Source organism: Pongo pygmaeus, chromosome X, assembly GCF_028885625.2.
Source record: "Pongo pygmaeus isolate AG05252 chromosome X, NHGRI_mPonPyg2-v2.0_pri, whole genome shotgun sequence".
Lineage (NCBI taxonomy): Eukaryota > Metazoa > Chordata > Mammalia > Primates > Hominidae > Pongo > Pongo pygmaeus.
In genome coordinates, this window is record NC_072396.2 from 11,076,110 (window position 1) to 11,097,609 (window position 21,500).

The 21,500-nt window shown below is 40.4% G+C and overlaps 1 protein-coding gene across 5 annotated transcripts in view; it reads right to left on the minus strand.

Annotated features, from left to right (window-relative positions):
* The window catches only part of MID1 (midline 1), a 384,641-nt gene that overhangs the window by 192,061 nt on the left and 171,080 nt on the right, over positions 1-21,500 (minus strand). The gene's annotated exons all lie outside the window — the stretch shown is intronic.

Consider the following 21,500-nt stretch of genomic DNA (forward strand, 5'->3'; position numbering starts at 1 on the left):
AAGAAAGAAAGAATGAAAGACCTGTGGTAACTTGTGTATACAATGTTGAATTTATAGAGCCCACTTCTTATTCACAAGGAAGTATCCTGGTTCAATCAAATATCAACATTAGAATGATCTGGGATCCTAATTAATGCCTGAAAAAGAGACAGCAGCTATTTAGAAGTACAAGGATTTAATAGTAATGTACAAATGAACTTCTTAGTCTGGACAAATGTGCCACCATTAGGTAAGATGTTCATAACAGGGGAGGCTGGGGGAAAGGCATGCAGGAACTCTCTGTACTACCTTTGCAACTTTCTGTAAATCTTAAAATGTTCCAAAATCAAGAGTTTTTTTTTTAAAAAAAGTACGGAGAGTAATATCGGCAAATACACTCGGGAAGTGGGAAAAGATGGACAAAGTTCTCTGGCAGAAGAAAAGTTTAATAACAGTAGGATATTGGCCTTGTCATCCAAGATGGCCGAATAGGAACAGCTCCAGTCTGCAGCTCCCAGCATATTCAACTGAGGTACCAGGTTCATCTCACTGGGGCTTGTCAGACAGTGGGTGCAGCCCACGGAGCATGGCAGGGCATCGCCTCACCTGGGAAGTGAAAGGGGTTGGGGAATTCCCTTTCCTAGCAAAGGGAAGCCATGACAGACAGCAACTGGAAAATCGGGACACTCCCACCCTAATACTGTGCTTTTCCAATGGCCTTAGCAAACGGCACACCAGGAGATTATATCCTGCACCTGGCTCAGAGGGTCCCACACCCACAGAGCCTGGCTCACTGCTAGCACAGCAATCTGAGATTGAACTGCAAGGTGGCAGCGAGGTGGAGGGAGGGGCATCTGCCATTGCTAAGGCTTGAGAAGGTAAACAAAGCTGCCAGGAAGCTCAAACTGGGTGGAGCCCACTGCAGCTCAAGGAGGCCTACCTGCCTCTGTAGACTCCACCTCTGGGGTCAGGGCATAGCTGAACAAAAGGCAGCAGAAACTTCGGCAGACTTAAATGTCCCTGTCTGACAGCTTTGAAGAGAGTAGTGCTTCTCCCAGCATGGAGTTTGAGATCTGAGAACAGACAGACTGCCTCCTTAAGTGGGTCCCTGACCCCCGAGTAGCCTAACTGGGAGACACCTCCCAGTAGGGGCCAACTGACACCTCGTACAGCTGGGTGCCCCTCGGAGATGAAGCTTCCAGAGGAAGGATCAGATAGCAACATTTGCTGTTCTGCAATATTTGCTGTTCTGCAGCCTCTGCTGGTGATACCCAGGCAAACAGGGTCTGGAATGGACCTCCAGCAAACTCCAGCAGACCTGCAGCTGAGGGTCATGACTGTTAGAAGGAAAACTAACAAACAGAAAGGACATCCCCACCAAAACCCCATCTGTACATCACCATCATCAAAGACCAAAGGTAGATAAAACCACAAAGATGGGGAGAAACCAGAGCAGAAAAGCTGAAAATTCTAAAAATCAGCATGCGTCTTCTCCTCCAAAGGAACGCAGCTCCTCTCCAGCAATGGAACAAAGCTGGACAGAGAATGACTTTGACGAGTTGAGAGAAGAAGGCTTCAGACGATCAGTAATAACAAACTTCTCTGAGCTAAAGGAGGATGTTCGAACCCATCGCAAAGAAGCTAAAAACCTTGCAAAAAGATGAGATGAATGGCTAACTAGAATAAACAGTGTAGAGAACTCCTTAAATGACCTGAATGAGCTGAAAACCGTGGCATGAGAACTACGTGATGCATGCACAAGCTTCAGTAGCTGATTTGATCAAGTGGAAGAAAGGGTATCAGTGATTGAAGATCAAATGAAGGAAATGAAGCGATAAGAGAACTTTAGAGAAAAAAGAGTAAAAAGAAACGAACAAAGCCTCGAAGAAACATGGGACTATGTGAAAAGACCAAATCTACATCTGATTGGTGTACCTGAAAGTGACGGGGAGAATGGAACCAAGTTGGAAAACACTCTGCAGGATATTACAGGAGAACTTCCCCAACATAGTGAGGCAGGCCAACATTCAAATTCAGGAAATACAGAGAACGCCACAAAGATATTCCTTGAGAAGAGCAATTCCAAGACACATAATTGTCAGATTCACCAAGGTCGAAATGAAGGAAAAAATGTTAAGGGCAGCCAGAGAGAAAGGTCGGGTTACCCACAAAGGGAAGCCCATCAGACTAACAGCAGATCTCTCGGCAGAAACTCTACAAGCCAGAAGAGAGTGGGGGCCAATATTCAACATTCTTAAAGAAAAGAATTTTCAACTCAGAATTTCATATCCAGCCAAACTAAGCTTCATAAGTGAAGGAGAAATAAAATCCTTTACAGACAAATAAATGCTGAGAGATTTTGTCACCACCAGGCCTGCCTTACAAGAGCTCCTGAAGGAAGCACTAAACATGGAAAGGAACAACCGGTACCAGCCACAGCAAAAACATGCCAAATTGTAAAGACCATCAATGCTGGGAAGAAACTGAATCAGCTAACGAGCAAAATAACCAGCTAATATCATTATGACAGGATCAAATTCACACATAACAATATTAACCTTAAATGTAAATGGGCTAAATGCCCCAATTAAAAGACACAGACTGGCAAATTGGATAAAGAGTCAAGACCCATCAGTGTGCTGTATTCAGGAGACCCATCTCATGTGCAGAGACACACATAGGCTCAAAATAAAGGGATGGAAGAAGATCTACCAAGCAAATGGTGGGGGGGGGGGGGAAGCAGGGGTTGCAATCCTAGTCTCTGATAAAACAGACTTTAAACCAACAAAGATCAAAAGAGACAAAGAAGGCCATTACATAATGGTAAAGGGATCAATTCAACAAGAAGAGCTAACTATCCTAAATATATATGCACCCAATACAGGAGCACCCAGATTCATAAAGCAAGTCCTGAGTGACCTACAAAGAGACTTAGACTCCCACACATTAATAATGGGAGACGTTAACACCCCACTGTCAACATTAGACAGATCAACAAGACAGAAAGTTAACAAGGATATCCAGGAATTGAACTCAGCTCTGCACCAAGCAGACCTAATAGACATCTACAGAACTCTCCACCCCAAATCAACAGAATATACATTCTTTTCAGCACCACACCACACTTATTCCAAAACTGACCACATAGTTGGAAGTAAAGCACTCCTCAGCAAATGTAAAAGAAGAGAAATTATAACACACTGTCTCTCAGACCACAGTGCAATCAAACTAGAACTCAGGATTAAGAAACTCACTCAAAACCACTCAACTGCATGGAAACTGAACAACCTGCTCCTGAATGACTACTGGGTACATAACAAAATGAAGGCAGAAATAAAGATGTTCTTCGAAACCAATGAGAACAAAGACACAATATACCAGAATCTCTGGGACACATTTAAGCAGTGTGTAGAGGGAAAATTTATAGCACTAAATGCCCACAAGAGAAAGCAGGAAAGATCTAAAATTGACACCCCAACATCACAATTAAAAGAACTAGAGAAGCAAGAGCAAACACATTCAAAAGCTAGCAGAAGGCAAGAAATAACTAAGATCAGAGCAGAACTGAAGGAGATAGAGACACAAAAAAACTCTTCAAAAAATCAATGAATCCAGAAGCTGTTTTTTGGAAAAGATCAACAAAATTGATAGACTGCTAGCAAGATTAATAAAGAAGAAAAGAGAGAAGAATCAAATAGACACACTAAAAAATGATAAAGGGGATATCACCACTGATCCCACAGAAATACAGACTACCATCAGAGAATACTATAAATACCTCTACACAAATAAACTAGAAAATCTAGAAGAAATGGATAAATTCCTGGACACATACATCCTCCCAAGACTAAACCAGGAAGAAGTTGAATCCCTGAATAGACCAATGACAGGTTCTGAAATTGAGGCAATAAATAGCCTACCAACCAAAAAAGTCCAGGACCAGACAGATTCACAGCCAAATTCTACCAGAGGTAGAAAGAGGAGCTAGTACCATTCCTTCTGAAACTATTCCAATCAATAGAAAAAGAGGGAATCCTCCCTAGTTCATTTTATGAGGCCAACATCATCCTGATACCAAAGCCTGGCAGAGACACAACAAAAAAAGAGAATTTTAGACCAATATCCCTGATAAACATCAATGCAAAAATCCTCAATAAAATACTGGCAAACCGAATCCAGCAGCACATCAAAAAGTTTATCCACCACGATCAAGTTGGCTTCATCCCTGGGATGGAAAGCTGGTTCAACATACACAAATCAGTAAACGTAATCTATCATATAAACAGGACCAACGACAAAAACCACCTGATTATCTCAATAGATGCAGAAAAGGCCTTCGACAAAATTCAACAGCCCTTCATGCTAAAAACTCTCAATAAACTAGGTATTGATGGAATGTATCTCAAAATAATAAGAGCTATTTATGACAAACTCACAGCCAATATCATACTGAATAGGCAAAAACTGGAAGCATTCCCTTTGAAAACTGGCACAAGACAGGGATGCCCTCTCTCAGCACTCCTATTCAACATAGTGTTGGAAGTTCTGGCCAGGGTAATCAGGCAAGAGAAAGAAATAAAGGGTATTCAATTAGGAAAAGAGGAAGTCAAATTGTCCCTGTTTGCAGAAGACATGACTGTATATTTAGAAAACCCCATTGTCTCAGCCCAAAATCTCCTTAAGCTGATAAGCAACTTCAGCAAAATCTCAGGATACAAAATCAATGTGCAGAAATCGCAAGCATTCCTATACAGCAATAACAGACAGAGAGCCAAATCATGAGTGAACTCCCATTCACAATTGTGTCAAAGAGAATAAAATACCTAGGAATCCAACTTACAAGGGATGTGAAGGAACTCTTCAAGGAGAACTACAAACCACTGCTCAACGAAAAAAAAGAGGACACAAACAAATGGAAGAACATTCCATGCTCATGGATAGGAAGAATCAATATTGTGAAAATGGCCGTACTACCCAAGGTAATTTATAGATTCAGTGCCATCCCCATCAAGCTATCAATGACTTTCTTCACAGAATTGGAAAAAACTACTTTAAAGTTCATATGGAACCAAAAATGAGCCCACATTACTAAGACAATCCTAAGCCAAGAGAACAAAGCTGGAGGCATCACACTACCTGACTTCAAAGTATACTACAAGGTTACAGTAACCAAAACAGCATGGTACTGGTACCAAAACAGAGATATAGACCAATGGAACAGAACAGAGCCCTCAGAAATAATACCACACATCTACAACCATCTGATCTTTGACAAACCTGACAAAAACAAGAAATGGGGAAAAGATTCCCTATTTAATAAATGGTGTTGGGAAAACTGGCTAGCCATACGTAGAAAGCTGAAAATGGATCCCTTCCTTACATCTTATGCAAAAATTAATTCAAGATGGATTAAAGACTTAAATGTAAGACCTAAAACCATATAAACCCTAGAAGAAAATCTAGGCAATACCATTCAGGACATAGGCATGGGCAGGGACTTCATGTCTAAAACACCAAAAGTAATGGCAACAAAAGCCAAAATTGACAAATGGGATCTTATTAAACTAAAGAGCTTCTGCACAGCAAAAGAAACTACCATCAGAGTGAACAGGCAACCTACAGAATGGGAGAAAATGTTTACAATCTACCCATCTGACAAAGGGCTAATATCCAGAATCTACAATGAACTTAAACAAATTTACAAGAAAAACTCAAACAACCCCATCAAAAAGTGGGCAAAGATATGAACAGACACTTCTCAAAAGAAGACATTTATGCAGCCAACAGACACATGAAAAAATGCTCATCATCACTGGCCATCAGAGAAATGCAAATCAAAACCACAATGAGATACCATCTCACACCAGTTAGAATGGTGATCATTAAAAAGTCAGGAAACAACAGGTGCTGGAGAGCATGTGGAGAAATAGGAATGGTTGGTGGGACTGTAAACTAGTTCAACCATTGTGGAAGACAGTGTGGCGATTCCTCAAGGATCTAGAACTAGAAATACCATTTGACCCAGCCATCCCGTTACTGGGCATATACCCAAAGGATTATAAATCATGCTGCCATAAAGACACATGCACACGTATGTTTATTGTGGCACTATTCACAATAGCAAAGACTTGGAACCAACCCAAATGTCCATCAATGGTAGGCTGGATTAAGAAAATGTGGCACATATACACCATGGAATACTATGCAGCCATAAAAAAGGATGAGTTCATGTCCTTTGTAGGGACAAGGATGAAGCTAGAAACCATCATTCTGAGCAAACTATCACAAGGACAGAAAACCAAACACCACATGTTCTCACTCATAGGTGGGAATTGAACAATGAGAACACTTGGACACAGGGTGGGGAACATCCCACACCGGGGCCTGTTGTGGGGTTGGGGGAGGGAGGAGGGATAGCATTAGGAGGTATACCTAATGTAAATAATGAGTTAATGGGTGCAGCACACCAACCTGGCACATGTATACATATTTAACAAACCTGCACGTTGTGCACATGTACCCTAGAACTTAAAGTATAATAATAATAATAATAAAACAGTAGATTATGAATCACTGTTGTTTGTTATGTACCAGGCACTTAACTACGCACCTTAACTACAGAAACTAAATTAAATTGTGCTCTTTAAATGCATTGATAAAGGAATATTATTACCTGCTCTCATTTAAAAAAAGAAGCAATTCAGAAGAAAAAAAAATTCCAGAAGTGCAGTGCTTAAATTTCAGTAGGAGACCTTCATTCCTCCTTCCTCTCAGCCATCTCCCTATTTTATCCGTCCCTAGGATCTTCGGCCCCTCCAAACCCTGTCTTTACTGGTTCCCACCATGACATTTCTTTTTCATTATTCATATGTTTGAGTATCAGAATAATTATTCTGAATACTCAAATAATTATTCTGATACTCAAATATTTGAATTTTGAGATCATTACAGGTATTATTTTTTCATATGAAAAAGCAAGGGGCAGTTGATGTGCTGATGGCAACACAAGAATCCTAGTTAGAACAGACCTCAGTCTGGCCATGAAGTTCCATTGTGAATTCTCTGGACTTGATCAGTTCTTTAGCACTTTTCAAGCAACCTAATTAGTATCTCAGCTATTCTTAACTCCAGAACAGGGTCCAAAGTTCCCATGATGACAGTCATGTGGCAAAATTTCCAAGTGTGACACAAAAACGTTACTCCTTTTCAAACTCAGAAAGTGTAAGAAGCACAGATTACAAGCAGAAAGAGTACGTATCCAAAGCCCAGTTTCCTTTTAAACCTCTCTTGTCTTCTTTTTAATTTCACTGGGACTTTTATTGATCCTCTTCTTTCTTGCATTTGCTGCTTTGTCATTGCCATGATTGAAGTCAGACATCTTTTGAACTTCTTCCTAAATGTTGTGAGTGCGACAGCATGGCACTTTGTTCTCAAGCTTTTCTCCCATAGTGGTAATACACTAAGTTGAGCTGAGGCAGTGCAACATGGCTGAAAGTCCAAGTGAACAGGGAGTCAGGAGGGCTCTCTTCAATTTTCTCTGTCACCAGCATCCTTTGTGTCCTGGGGCAACCTATGTAACTTGTCAGGGTCTCCAAGTCCTGAGGTAGGTAGTGTTAAAAGAAAAACTTTAGCTGAATTAAATTTAAGAGTTTAATAGAGCAAAGGATGATTCTCAAATCAGGTAGCCTCCTGATGCTCAGAGACTCCAGTGCAGCCACGTGGTAGAAGATTTATGGACAGAAAAAGGAGAGTGATGTACAGAAAACGGAAATGACGTACAGAAACAGCTGAATTGGTTACAGCTCAGTGTTTGTCTTATTTGAGCATGGTTTGAACAGTTGGTCACCTTTGATTGGCCAAAACTTAGTGATTGGCACAAGAGTAGACTACAGTCTCTTTACAACTCCATTTAGGTGATAGTTCATGATATACAGAGAAACCTTTAGGTAGAGCTTAAAATATGTAAGGAGGCAGCTTTAGGCTAAACTTGATTTAACAGTAGTGAGGGGCTGGGCTTTGTGCAGATAAACCACTAGGGTTTACTAAGCACCCTATTGGACACCTCTTAAGTACCACATCAAGGCTTCTAGTTGCCACCTCTTCCTCCAGCCACTGCTGTGGTGACAGTTTCTATGTTGGCTTTAACCAGGTTCCTTTGGGTGCAGTCTGACAGTGTCTTGCCCCGGTTGTACCAAGGACCTCCTGATTCCTACCTTGAGGCTTTTCTGACAGGGCAAAGGAAACCCATCCCTCAGCTCTCCTGGATTGGCAACCCAGATGTACAGGGAGTTGACTTTCATGGGGCCACCCAAGATGGATGGGCCACAGGAGCCTCTTTTCCCTCAGAACAGGGGAATTCTGAGACAGATTTGATAAGCTCCTCAGAACACTCCCTGGGATGAACCTCAGTTGTCCATAGGAGAAGCCAAGTTGGTAATGCCCTTGTCTGGGCTTTACAGCTGTGTTTTACTCTCCTCGCCACCACCCCCCAAACCACACTGCCACTCCCTGAGACCACCTCCCATACAAACTTCCTCTAAGGAAGCCTTGCTTCAAGATCTGCTGTGGGCAGACACAAGCTAAGACAAGCACCTACTCCATATCAGACATCTTCATCCTTTCCCGCTTTAAATGTTGATGGGTGTGCAATTGCTTGCTGTCAGAGTTCAATTCTGCCCAGTGGTCCTTGTAATAGAACAGACTGGGAAGAAGCTGAGTGGCCAGGATAACTGAAAATTACTTCCAGCTTTTTGCCTGACTTCAAGAGGCCAGCGGGTATAAGACTCTGGTATAGTCCCAGGGTATATTTGGCTATATCACACAGCAACCTAATATAAGTGGAAAGGAGGTATAACAGAGAGTAATTTAAACAGAAATAGGCTAATGAGAAAGACCCCAAAACTGTTCTTCTCTCTTTCCACCCCCTGATGTTAAGGAAAACCATAGGGGAAGGAAATTTTCACCTCCATTTCTGCTCAATACAGAAGTTTTAAAGTTCAGGAGAAAAATGTCTGAGAAGCACATTTTTGCATTGCCCCAAATGAGGGAAGTGTGCCATTTATCCCTTTAGAACACAGCCAAGGGACATTAATAATGGTTGGGGGAAAAAGAGTATTCTTTGTCAATTAGGTTTGGAAAATAAGTTAAGTAATCTCTTTTATAAAATAAATGGCAAATTTTCTCTAAGCCTTGAAAATATTAACATATATTGTGATTCTTTGAGAGGAAGGCTGAGAAAACAGCATTTACCTGATTTATTTTTTGACCTAACCGTTTTTCCACAGGCCATTTTGCAGAAAAAGAAGGTGTGAAACAGGAATTTTTCTAATTATATCAGAGAAACGAAAAGAAATCAAGCTGTCTTTTTTGCTTGATTTGAACAATATCTTAATTGGAGGATGTAAAAGGTAAACACTCAAGGCTGCTTCTCCCACTATGATCCTGATATAGTACTTGTGCATAAGATATACAGATGACCAAATCTTTGTATGGTGAATTAGGGTATATATGGCATTGCTCCATCTCACCCATACCTCTCAAGCTACACAACCATCCAGGAGGTAGGTGTAACAGGAACCTTTACTCTGATAGAGAAAACAGTTCAGTGTTCACCTATATTTAAGTGATAGAGGAGGCAGAGCCAGGAAATCAGATCTATGTCTTACAGCTCCCGATCCAGCATTGTTACCACCACCACATCTATATTTTGACATTTTTATTAGTTTGTTTATTTAGCATCCCATTCTATAGAAGGGGCATTGCTTTTTATTTCTAGTTGTGATTTGATCTTTCCCCAATACTACTCCCACAAAATGAAACATATGAGGTTGAGAAGGGTCAACATCACTGCTGGAAAACTATTAAGAGTATTGTGTGCCTTTCAACTCTAACTTCAAATGGAGAATTAGACTCTAGAAGAGTTAATATTAAAGGGTGCTAAAAATTAAAAATAAAAAACCCTGAAAAAATAACATGATATTTTGAAAATGGAAGAATAAAAGGCATATTCTGATCACAGTGCCACAAATAAGTAAGTTATCTATTTGGGGGTTAGTAGTGGGCTTGAGATGTACCTGATTCCATGTGTTCCTAGCATGTAGTGAGCCAACTCAGAACAATACCAGCCCTTTGTGTGGGAAAGAATGGAAAATGCAGTCATTGTCATTCAAGTGTGGTTTAGGGTGAAATCTCTGAGCGTCAGAATAATCATATACGTAGGTGAAAGAAGAGCAGAACTACCACAAATTACCCAGAATAATAATTTTTCATTTCTCATTTTAGGCATTTCCTCCAGGTATCAAAATTAAATTTTGCTTTCATCTTATACACATCACTGTATGACTACCATCTTTATGAAAAAGGAATACACAAAATTCCTCAATAATCTCCAGCCACAGGCTCCAACTGTTCCAGTTCTGACTTTTTAAAACCATCACCTCTGGCAGAAAAATATGAGATTCCACTGCCATAAATCCAGTTTTCACAGATTTCATATATGTACACATGAACACCAACAGTAAGAAAGATTTCCACGAAGCTTTCCTCTATCTGTATATTTTAGTATGTATTTTCGTAGCTATGGTGTTGTTACAATGCCCCAGTGACTGTGAACTTGGATAAGTCTTGCTGAGGATGGCAGAGTGGAAAACAGAGACACATCAGGATTCTTGATGACATCATTATGCCAAAGAAGTAATCAACCGTGGAACTGTGTTTGAATTTGTGTGTCTCTGTGTGTGTGTGTGTTTTAAGGAAATCTGTGTTGTTAAAGCCACTATAATCAACTAACTAAAACATGCAATCCAAAACTCTGCATTATGATACTTTGAAATATTTTTTAACGCATTCACAGGCCAAACAATATTGTGAGAAAGCAAATTTATTTCAGACCGATAAAAGAATAAGATGAGTGATGCCAGGAGAGAAAAACTCCTTAACATATATGATCTTCCATTTCTTCATTTGCTAAACAGAATCTAAGATATATCTATCTCATTGAGATCGTAAGTCCATAGTAAGGATTCATTATTTGACTATTTTATTTTGCATTAGAAAGTGTGGCAGAGACAATGTTATATGTCCAGTACCTCCTGATACATTTTGTTTTTCTTCCTGGGCACACGGGAAGACCATTATTTCCCAGCTTCCCATGTTGTTAGACTGTGATCATGTGACTGAGATCTGAGCTGTGGGAAAAAGTGATGAAAGCCACATGTGGCCTGGTTTTTATTACTGTTGCACATGGTCCTCTGCCTTCTTTCCTGGTGTCATGTTACTATTACATTTGAATATGAAGGTCTAACCACTACAAGCAGGAGATCAAGCCTTCATATTGGACACTAGATAGACATTGAGTAGTTTTATTTTATTAAAATATTGACGATTTCCTTAAGTTCACAACTTTGTTCATGCTTTTTCACATATGTTTCTTGCTTTCCGTTTAAAAAGGAAATATAAATTAATAATTAGGAAAGCTAGCTCAAAACCTATATTAAAATAAGTATGGGGAAATAGCTTTAAAATATCAGATAAAGTTTACAAAAATCTATGGGCAAATTTTCTCCATAGAAGCAAAGCAGCTACTCCTAGCAGTACAAATGAGGCCCCTCTAAGTAGGTGCATGTAAGTGGGTATTATACATGCCTAAACATCTACTAAAGAGAAAGCCCATTAGGAAAATGATGTCTGGAGGCACCTACATTTTTTTCCCCTTTTTCAAGTACAGCCTAGACATCTTATCTTCTCCTGCAGCTTTTAACACAATCTCTGCATTTCCATTCCATCTGGCAGGGCTGGTTGAAGGGAAGATGTGAGAATATGCTGAAGGAGAAATCTACCTCTCCTTCTAGTTGGATCACATTACAACATGTGAGCAAGTAAAATGTGTGTGCTCACTAACATCAGCATGGTTTTCGTTTTGTGAATCATATCATGTTTATAGCAACCTCTTCTTTTTGTAAGCAGGCACAATAACAGAATTGCAATTTGTATCCATCTAAGTAAGAAAATAAGCAATGAAAATCATTTCTATAAAAGAAACCTAGAAGATAAAGAAGTCTCTAGCGTTTTTCAAAGGACCCTAGCTACCATTATAATTTTTAATGTGAACCATGCAATGTGGAATACTGTTGATTTGGCATGGGGAATGATCTTCAAACTTTAGTTTGTTGAAAAATAATGTATGTGCTCATTTGAATTCTGATCTTATATTTCACTTAAAACAGTGCTCACATATGAATTTATTGATTTTGGCATAGCTTAACTTTGAAAATATTAATTTTTGAACACTTAACATGTCAATCTGACTGTAATATTTAAAAGAAAAAGTCTTGTTCAGTAATAGTATGTACTTTATAACTTTAAAAAGTATATGAAAATAAACTGATAGGTTGTAGATAAGAACACAGAAACTGCATTCATATTTAAGATAAGATTATGAAAACAAAAGAGTTCAAAGAAAATTCACAGGAGACATATAACTCCTGTCACTTGGGGATAAAAAGCCATATCTCTCTGTTGATAAGGGAACCTTAGTGGAAAGTTTTGAAAAGTACTGTTCGAATTATTTGGTCAGGTCACTTATCTCTAGCTTGATTTTAACCTTGGAGCACAAGGAACTTCCCCAAAATATGGCTCCCTGGTATAATGAGTATATCGAATTAAAGGCCTTTAGAAATCAACAGATAAAAGAAGAGAGCTCCCCGCCATCTACATAAGGATTGGACAGACCCACCAAGAAGAACAATTACTTCTCCCTCCCCGCAACTTGCTCCTCCCATCTCTGAATCCTCTATCTCTCCCAAAGCACAGGCTGAAGTTGTTCTCTAAAGTTCCAGCCTAAAGTCCGGACCTAACAAAGAAGAAAACAATTACCTCTGGTCCCTTCCCTGAGTTTTCATTATTGCAGGAAGGAAGGCTGAAGTCTATTAACAAACCTGGACAGATTTTGTCACAAACCATTTGTCTGCTCTGCAGGCCCAACAAACTTTGTCCCAGACCATTGTATGTTCTTCAAACCCATTGAATCTCCCTAAAAATAATTTACTAATCCCTAAAATCATCCACACTTCCCCATCTCCCACTCTCCTAACAAGCAGGGTGTATAAGCATCTGTACCCTGTTGGGATATTGGGCATTCAGTCTGTGATTGTCCCCCTGCCCACGGTAGTAATACATTTATATGGCTTTTCTCTTAATCTCCCTTTTTGTGAGTTGATTTTTCAACAAACCTTCCAAGGGCAAAGGGAAAGCTTTCCCTTTGCCCCTACAACCTTGAGAGTTTCAGGTCTAAGTGGGTGTTCTTGAACACATCCAGGGACAGAAAACTCATTCTCTCCCTTGCAATCCCCTTCTACAGCTGGACAACTCTAAAAGTAGTAGATGTGTTAGTCAGGGTAAGTGAATCTAGCTGCACAAGAAAAGATCCCCCACATCTACATGGCTTGATACAATAAAGGTTTATTTAATGTTCATATCACAATGCACCAGGCAGTTCTGTTCAGCTGGCTCTTTTCGCAGATCTTGGCTTCTTTCACCTACCATCTTACAGGACCTCAGAGTCCTCCCCAGGACACTCTGCATCTGACTAGCAGCAGGGGAACAGAGAATGTGTGGAAGAGCTCAGAGGGGGCTTTAGAGGTCAGGACTGGAAGTAGCATATACTAAGCTCACCCATACTTTATTGGCTTGACTGACATAGGCACATGGCCCCACTTAGATAGCAAGGGGTTAAAATATATACAATATCAGGGTAACCAAGTTGGAGATGAGTTCACAGATGTTGGAGAGTACTAGCAGTGTCTGTTATGGAAAACTGTCCTTCCATTGAGCTAAGGTGTTTCTTGCAGTAGTTTCTACCTATAGAACCCAGCTTAACTTTGGGTCACATTGACCAAGTTTAATTCTGCTTTCATATGACAGCCCCACAGATATTTGAAGACAGTCATTATGCCTCTAAGTCTACTTGCTTCTGGGCTATTCATCCAATTAGTCAACTTGTTCTCATATCATCAGTTTTCATATCCCCTTATGATTTGTTTGTTTGTTTTTTGAGACAGGGTCTCGCTCTGTTATCCAGGCTGGAGTGCATTGGCACGATAATGGCTCACTGCAGCCTCCACCTTCTGGGTTCAGGCAATCCTCCCATCTCAGCCTCCTGAGTAGCTGGGGCTATAGGTACATGCCACCACATCCAGCTAATTAAAATTTTTTTTTCAGTAAAGGCGGGGTCCCACCATGTTGCCCAGGTTAGTCTTGCTCTCCTGGGCTTAAGCCATCCTCCCACTTCTGCCTCCCAATGTGCTCGGATTACAGGTGTGAGCCACTATGCCAGGTCATTTTTTGTTTTCCTAAGCTCCAATTGCTTTATAGCTTGAATGAAAACTGAATGAGATACTCCAATAGTGACCCCAGCTTGAGATAATGTAAATTTATTATTACAAATTACCATATTAGGTTCTGTTAATTCATATTGAACTTACTCCTTCTAATTGATTTAGCTAATTTGGCTGCTAAGCTACACTTTCTTCCTTTTTGCACTTAGTTTATTACTGGAAGTCGTGATATTTTCTTCATTTCATTTTGTTGAATTTGAATACCATCACTAGCTGAATTATAATACTTCTGCTCGTGTCTGTCCCATCTCTGGCCCTGTAAACAGATGTGACCATACCTAAAAGAGAGGGCATTTAAGAGCCAGCCATAAGGACCACCAGATGCTCAGATCAGAATCTTTGTAGTTATCCATGGTTTTTTTTGGTTGTTGTTTTTTCTGTCTCTCAAATCCAGCATCCAATCTATAAGAAAATCCTGTTGACTTCACCTTGAAAACACACCCAGAATCTGATAGCCTCTCTTCCTGTCCTTCTGCTTCATCTTTTGATTGCATTACTGCTGGAGCCTCTTCTGGGTGCCTGCTCCTACCTTGCATTCCCCTGCACTCCTTCCCAGCCTATTTCAAAGCTGTCATTCTTTTGAACTCTTCTGCTCAAGACTCTTCATTGGCTCCCATTTCACAAGAGTAAAAGACAAAGTCCATGCAATGCTCCCAAAGCTCTAAGAGGCTGTCCTTGCTGTCACCTAGTCCTCTCCCAGTTGCCCCTGACTCCCGCTGCCCTCACCACTCTGAGGCCCCGTCAGTTCTTCACAGATGCCACAGGCTCCTATCTCAGGCCTTTGCACTTGCTGTTCTTTCTGCCCATAGTTCTTGCCTCCAGGATGTCAGCATGATTTGCACTCTTAGTTTCTTCAGGTGTCTGCTCAATTCTTATCTTTCCCAAAAGGCCTTCCTAGACACCTTACATGAAAGGGTAACCTCCTTGCTCCTCTCCTTTGTGGAGGGCCTTGGTTCCTATATATCCTGCTTTATTTGTATTTGCAGCACCCCTCACTAGCTCACACTGATTGGTTTATTGTCCATCTCCCTCCATTAGAATATAAGCTGAACAAGGGCAGGGACTCATTTAATTGACTTTTGTGGCCTCAGCATCCAGAATAGCACTAGATGTGCTGTTGGTGCTCAATAAAGATTGGCTGAAGAAGGCACAGATGCTTTACTGTCCCCAGCTTCCTGCTTCCCCCGGCTTCATACACTTCTCCGTAGCTTCCTATGCTCTTCGCACAGACAGATCATCCCCTGGTTCCTAAATTTGTATTTCAAAGTGTTAGCTGCTTTCCTAGCTTTATGTATTACCCTTAAAATGTGTAGATTAATGAGTAAAATGTAGCTTTATTAAGGCGTGAACTAGTTAAGACTCTAAGTTAACTTGGGCAAAACCAGTTCAGCAATTCCCATGTCTTGTCTTGTATTTCTGCCTCTCGACTTAGAAATCAACTCTGGTGCAGCAACCAAAGTTCTCTCCAAGACAATATTGTCCACACTGGGTGTTGTTAATGCTAAAATCATCCACAGCACATTTCTCAGAAAACATCTGCTCTTAATAATTGGGGATGAGGTCTGTGCCTCCTTAAACTTTCCTATACATCATTGGTCAAAAAGGTAGAAATAAAAACCTGTATTTCTTAAAACAAGGAAAACATTGCTTTTCTAATGAAAACTCAAAGAGTTGAAATATGAAAAATAAAAATCCCCTCAAATTTGAAAACATAACAAAATTTAATTATTTCGTTGATGGAGGTTAAAAAACATTGATAAGTTTTATGGCCTTTTGCCGAAGTCTATCATCACTTTTGGAAAACAAAACTCTTCCCAGCAATACCTTTAAAGGCTGTGCTTCACAGGAATGCAAAAGAAAATTGCCAAAAGATTACATTGTATAATTTGTCCCTGCCAAGCATCTACTTGAATAACAGAAAATTCTACCAAGATTTTAATAGAACTGTTCTTAGTTAACTAAACCCCTCTGTGAAACATTAGAAAGATCTATGCTTCATTTCTATGGTTATTCAGACAACAAATATTTATAGGCAGCTTGCTTTATACACAGGATTTGAAAAGAGAAGATTTTTCACAGCAGAGATAGTTCTGGCAAAGATGGAATTCCAGCTGGGTCAACTGAATCTTTAACTAGGGCATCTAGATATAGAGATACTAATATAGTTATAGTTATATGTAAATATAGCAGCAAGCAAAATAAATTTGGTCTTATTCTATAAGTTTATTCATGTACTTCCTCTACCTTGAGAATATAATTTAAATATTACAGAAAACACTTCTGTCCTGAGAAGAACTTTCCCTCCAAATAGCATTAGCTAGTTTTGCTTTCCCTGGTAATTCAGTTATTCATTCAAGAACAATTTATGGCAGTGATCCCCCAACCTTTTTGGCGCCAGGGACCGGTTTCATGGAAGACAATTTTTCCATGAATCCGGGATGGGTGGGGGGAGGGTGGTCTCAGGATGAAACTGTTCCACTTCAGATCATCAAGCGTTAGATTACCATAAGGAGTGAGCAACCTAGATCCCTCGCATGCACAGTTCACAATAGGGTTTGTGCTCCTATGAGAGTCTAATGCCGCCGCTGATCTGACAAGAGACAGAGCTCAGGCGATAATGCTCACTCACTTGCCACTCACCTCCTACTGTGTAGCCTGGTTCCTAACAAGCCACAGACTGGGACCGGTACTAGTCCATGGCCTGGGGGCCCCTGATTTATGGGACTCCCACACATGCCAGAGTGGGCAAGGCACTGGAGATGTGAAAATGCACAAAACCCTCAAAAACCCACAGTGCAGTGGGGACTGGAGGGACAAAGGGTGACAATAGGAGCATGTGCTACAGAAAACTCAGCCTGATTCATTCATTAATTCCACAAATATTGATTGAATGCCTGCTGTATACACTGGTCTAGATGCTTGAGACACACCAGTGAAATAAACTGACAAAAAACTCTGCCTTTGATGTGCTTGCATAGCAGGATATAAAAATGATAGACAAGAAATACAATGAACAAGGAAATTACATAATATCTTAGAGGATAAGCCCTATGGGGAAATAAATCAAATTTTCCTTCAAGTTGGACAGTGGAAGAATGGATATGCAAGACCTCAAAAAAGTTGCCTTCCATGTAACATTTTCTAGTATGTGTTCCAGAAAAAAATGAAAGAGAAAACCAAGAAAGAGAAAAAATGGAATCTAGGAAACACAAGAATTAAGCCAGAGAAAGGCAAAGAAAACATGGGAGGAGCAGTTCTTCCCCCTTCCTCTCTCATCATCTGGGTTGAATATGAGCCACCAGTATCATCCCCCAGTATGCAAGCCAGGCCAATAAGCTTTAGTTGCAGGATTTTCTAAATTGGGCCTGACAGAAGAGAGTACTTTCCTCTCAGGTTATGATGCAGTGAGGATGTGATCCCAAGAGCTAAAAGTGACCCGGAGCTCCTGCCTTGTGAAGACAGCTCGCCCATGAGACTGAAGTTGGTAGAGAGAAAGAATAGAAACAGGAAGAAGCAGAGAGGTCATTCTACCATTGTATTCATGTTTCTGTGCAGCTGCAACTGCCCTCTGATAGTAGATCACATGAATTGGTCACAAATTATGTCAACAAGTGAAATTTACCCACTCTTTGAATCTGGGTGTGGCCACATGACTCTTATTGGTCAATGGGACATTAGCAAACATGAAGCAAGCAGAGGCTAAAAAGTGTTTGTGGTTTGGGGCTTGCACTCGCTGGCCGGCCGCTGGGAACCTTTCATTAACATATAAAGTGGGCCAGACTGGCCACCTGGAGGATGAGAGACGAGGTGGAGCAGCGATTGATCATGTAGATCATGTAGAAGCATCTCAGCTGGTGTTTTCTAGATCCACCAGCCCTCTCATCACCTGCCAGCTGACTGCAGACACATGAGTGACCCCAAGTGAGCCAAGCAGAAGAATTGCCCAGCTGAATCCAGCTAATTGCTGACCCATAGAATCATGGCTAAAAATTGTTGTTTTAAGCCACTAAATTTTATGATGGTTTGTTATGCAGCGCTGGATAACTGATACACTCTACACACACACATGCACACACTACACACAACTTCTATTTTTTCTTAAAGTAAAACAATTTTTTGCCATTTACAATCAAAAGAAGTTCTAACTAAAATCATAGAGCTTCTTATGCTTGTGTCGTTGACTTGGTGCCCTGTTCATTAATTTAGTTATTCTGTGACTTGAACTATGCCCCTGAATTCCAAGCTTCTCCTTCCAATCTCAGTGTTGACATTATCCACCTGTGCTTTGCCCAGGATAAAGACACTACTGTTTGTGGATAAACAAACTACAAAAGAACCTTCTCCTCCCTCCTCTTCATGCCCACACCTGTCAGGTTGGCCCCCTTCCTATGGCCTTTTGCCAAGGGTCTGTACCTGTCACTTCCTGTTGGCTCTTTTCAATGCCAACAGCTTGACAATGTGACTCTCCATCTGTCACTAATTGCTGGACCTACTGTCATCCCTCTTCACTTGTCTGTGCAGACTTCACTCCCTCCTGCAAATAGGAGAGCTATCCACCTGCCAAATGCCAACAGTCAGTTTCCAGCCTAGATTTGAACCCTTTCTGGCCTATTCTGTTTCATTAGATTCAGATTCCCATACCCTTACTCTTCCAGTTTATCCTCTGTCTGGGTTAGAACTGGGTCTGGGAAGGTAAGTGAATCTCTTTAAGCTCTCATATTCAGATGACAAATCACATACAGTAGAAGTAGATGGTGATGATTTTTTTTTAAAAAAAAAACAAGCCATGGGAAAACTTTTCTCTTCCTCATGGAAGAATATTGACAAGGCTCTTGCAGGGACCCGTGGAGTCTGTTTATTGCCTTTGGGGTTGTAGACAATGAAATTGATTCTCAATATCAACCAGATAGGTCAATTCTCTGCTCATATTCCCTTAGGCCTTTCCATTTCTATGCCCAGTAGCCTGACATCCAACTGCCAGTCTCTACGATTTTTTTTACCAGAGAGTTTTCTCTGGTGCTGGAGCCAGCTTTGCTTGCATATGGCAGCCCAGAAGTGCTGGAGAATTAATGTCTCCCACTTCTACCCCTGTGCAGTCCTCATGCAGTGACTGGCCAGAATTGGTGTATTAATACCCCCGCTCCCTTGTCCCTCAGATAGGATATCTCTGAGGAGTATGTTTTCCACTGGATCTCAGAGTTCCCCAATAAGATTAAGCTTCAGTGCCCACAGTGGTAACTTACCTGATAACCCATTCTTTATTGGTTTTCCTCTCTTCCTTGTCTCTCTCCCCCAAATAAATTACATGCCCTTGAAATTTTGTCTCAAGGTCTGCATCCAAGAGAACCCAAACCAAGACAATAATCCACCCAGTAACTGAATACTCTATAGGACAGGAGCTGGATCTATGGAGGTGGTAACAATTTAAAAGGAAAAACAGCACAATAATATGATGATGATCAGAACCAGCCACTTAGATGGTGAACAAAATCAGTGTTGCTACCAGGCCCCATTTGCCCTCTATCTTAGTCTTGGGTGACCTTCCTGATAGTAGAGTATGTGAACCAAGGATGAATATAAGGGAAATTTTTGGTTATAACCTGATTAATCCATAACGTGGGCATCAGTCACTTTGCCCAATATCCATAGGGCAATAAACTTGTGGAATTTAATTTTTTTGTAATGTGGGACTATTTAAACATTATTTTACAGATTTTTATGGGAGAATGATACTCTGATATGGTTCTTCGTCTAAAAGCAAAGTACAACTTAAAAGATAACCAGTGGGAGTTCCAATAGCTATGTTCAAATATTTATGAAACATTGACTTTTGGGTTGTAGGCTAAAGCACAGAGTTTAAATTGGTTAGTTCTATTGCCAAATGCCTTCAGACTTCATTGACTTTTTTGGAATTAGTACAGAAGCAGAGGTTAGATCCAAAACTTTTACAGAGATTCTGTGTGGTCCAGAAAATTATGAGTCTTTGCTTGTACATAGAAATTAAATATCACACATGTTTACTCTCCATCTTTTGAGACAGTGAGCAATTGAGGCGTCTGAACTGATTGAAGAAAGACCTCTCTATAAATCTATGACCTATTATTCTTCTACCAAAGAGTGGAAAAATTCTTAATAGTTCTGAATGATGAACTTTCTTAAAAAATTGGGAATTTTGGCATCTGGGAGGCAATGCTAACCATTTGAATAGGGCTTCCTTTACTTTCAGTCAGTATTGCAGTCATTGCTTTGTCAAGGGTTCTGAGATCCCTCAAGCATGAAAGGAAGGATAAGGAATCAAATCCTTTCTCTACTTAATAGGGAATGTCTCAGAACTGCTTCAAAATTAGCTTTGGCTCAGCTTAATGAAATTTCCCCATTGTTGAGCAGCGGCCCACGAAATCCACAGCATTAAAATGGCAGTCCTTCGATGGTAAAAAAAAAAAAAAAAAAAAAAAAAAAAGCCTTGAAAATTACAGAACATACAAAAATAAAGATTTTTATTTCTCTTCCCCAGGTTCACAGAAAGAACTGAACCTGCTCAGCCTTTTGAGTAGGCTAAACATTAGAGGCACTCCAACTCAGGAGGACGTGTTTTACTCACACAATTTAATGCATAAAATGCCTATGATAGAGGACCCGAAGTTTCTGCAATGAAACTCACCAGCCCTGCTGCCCTCAGGAAATCATTTCAGAGGACAGCAGAGCAACCAAGAGACATGAGAGGGAGCTACTCCTCGCTGGTGTTGCTTAAGTTTCTCCAGTGGGGTCTTATTCAGAAGGCCTTTCTCTTGAGACTTCTCCCCAGCTCTGGTTAAATTAATTTGGCTTTACTGGACTGAGATAAGAGAATTATAATTGCTTCTCTATCCCCCTTCCTTTTCACTTTGCACCCACACACAATCTTTGTGTTTTCAAAACTCCTTAAAATATCACTATAATATATGACATCAATTTCTTTATATTAACATGTGCATAAAATTTGACACTCAGTGCTCACCTTTCATCACTCACTATCTACTCATCTCCCTTTGCCTGAACAAGGGTGCATCCAAACTTACAGTCTTTGGAGCACAAATCAATGTAGCAATGTAGCCAACAAAGGATCTGCTGATTCAAATGATACCAATG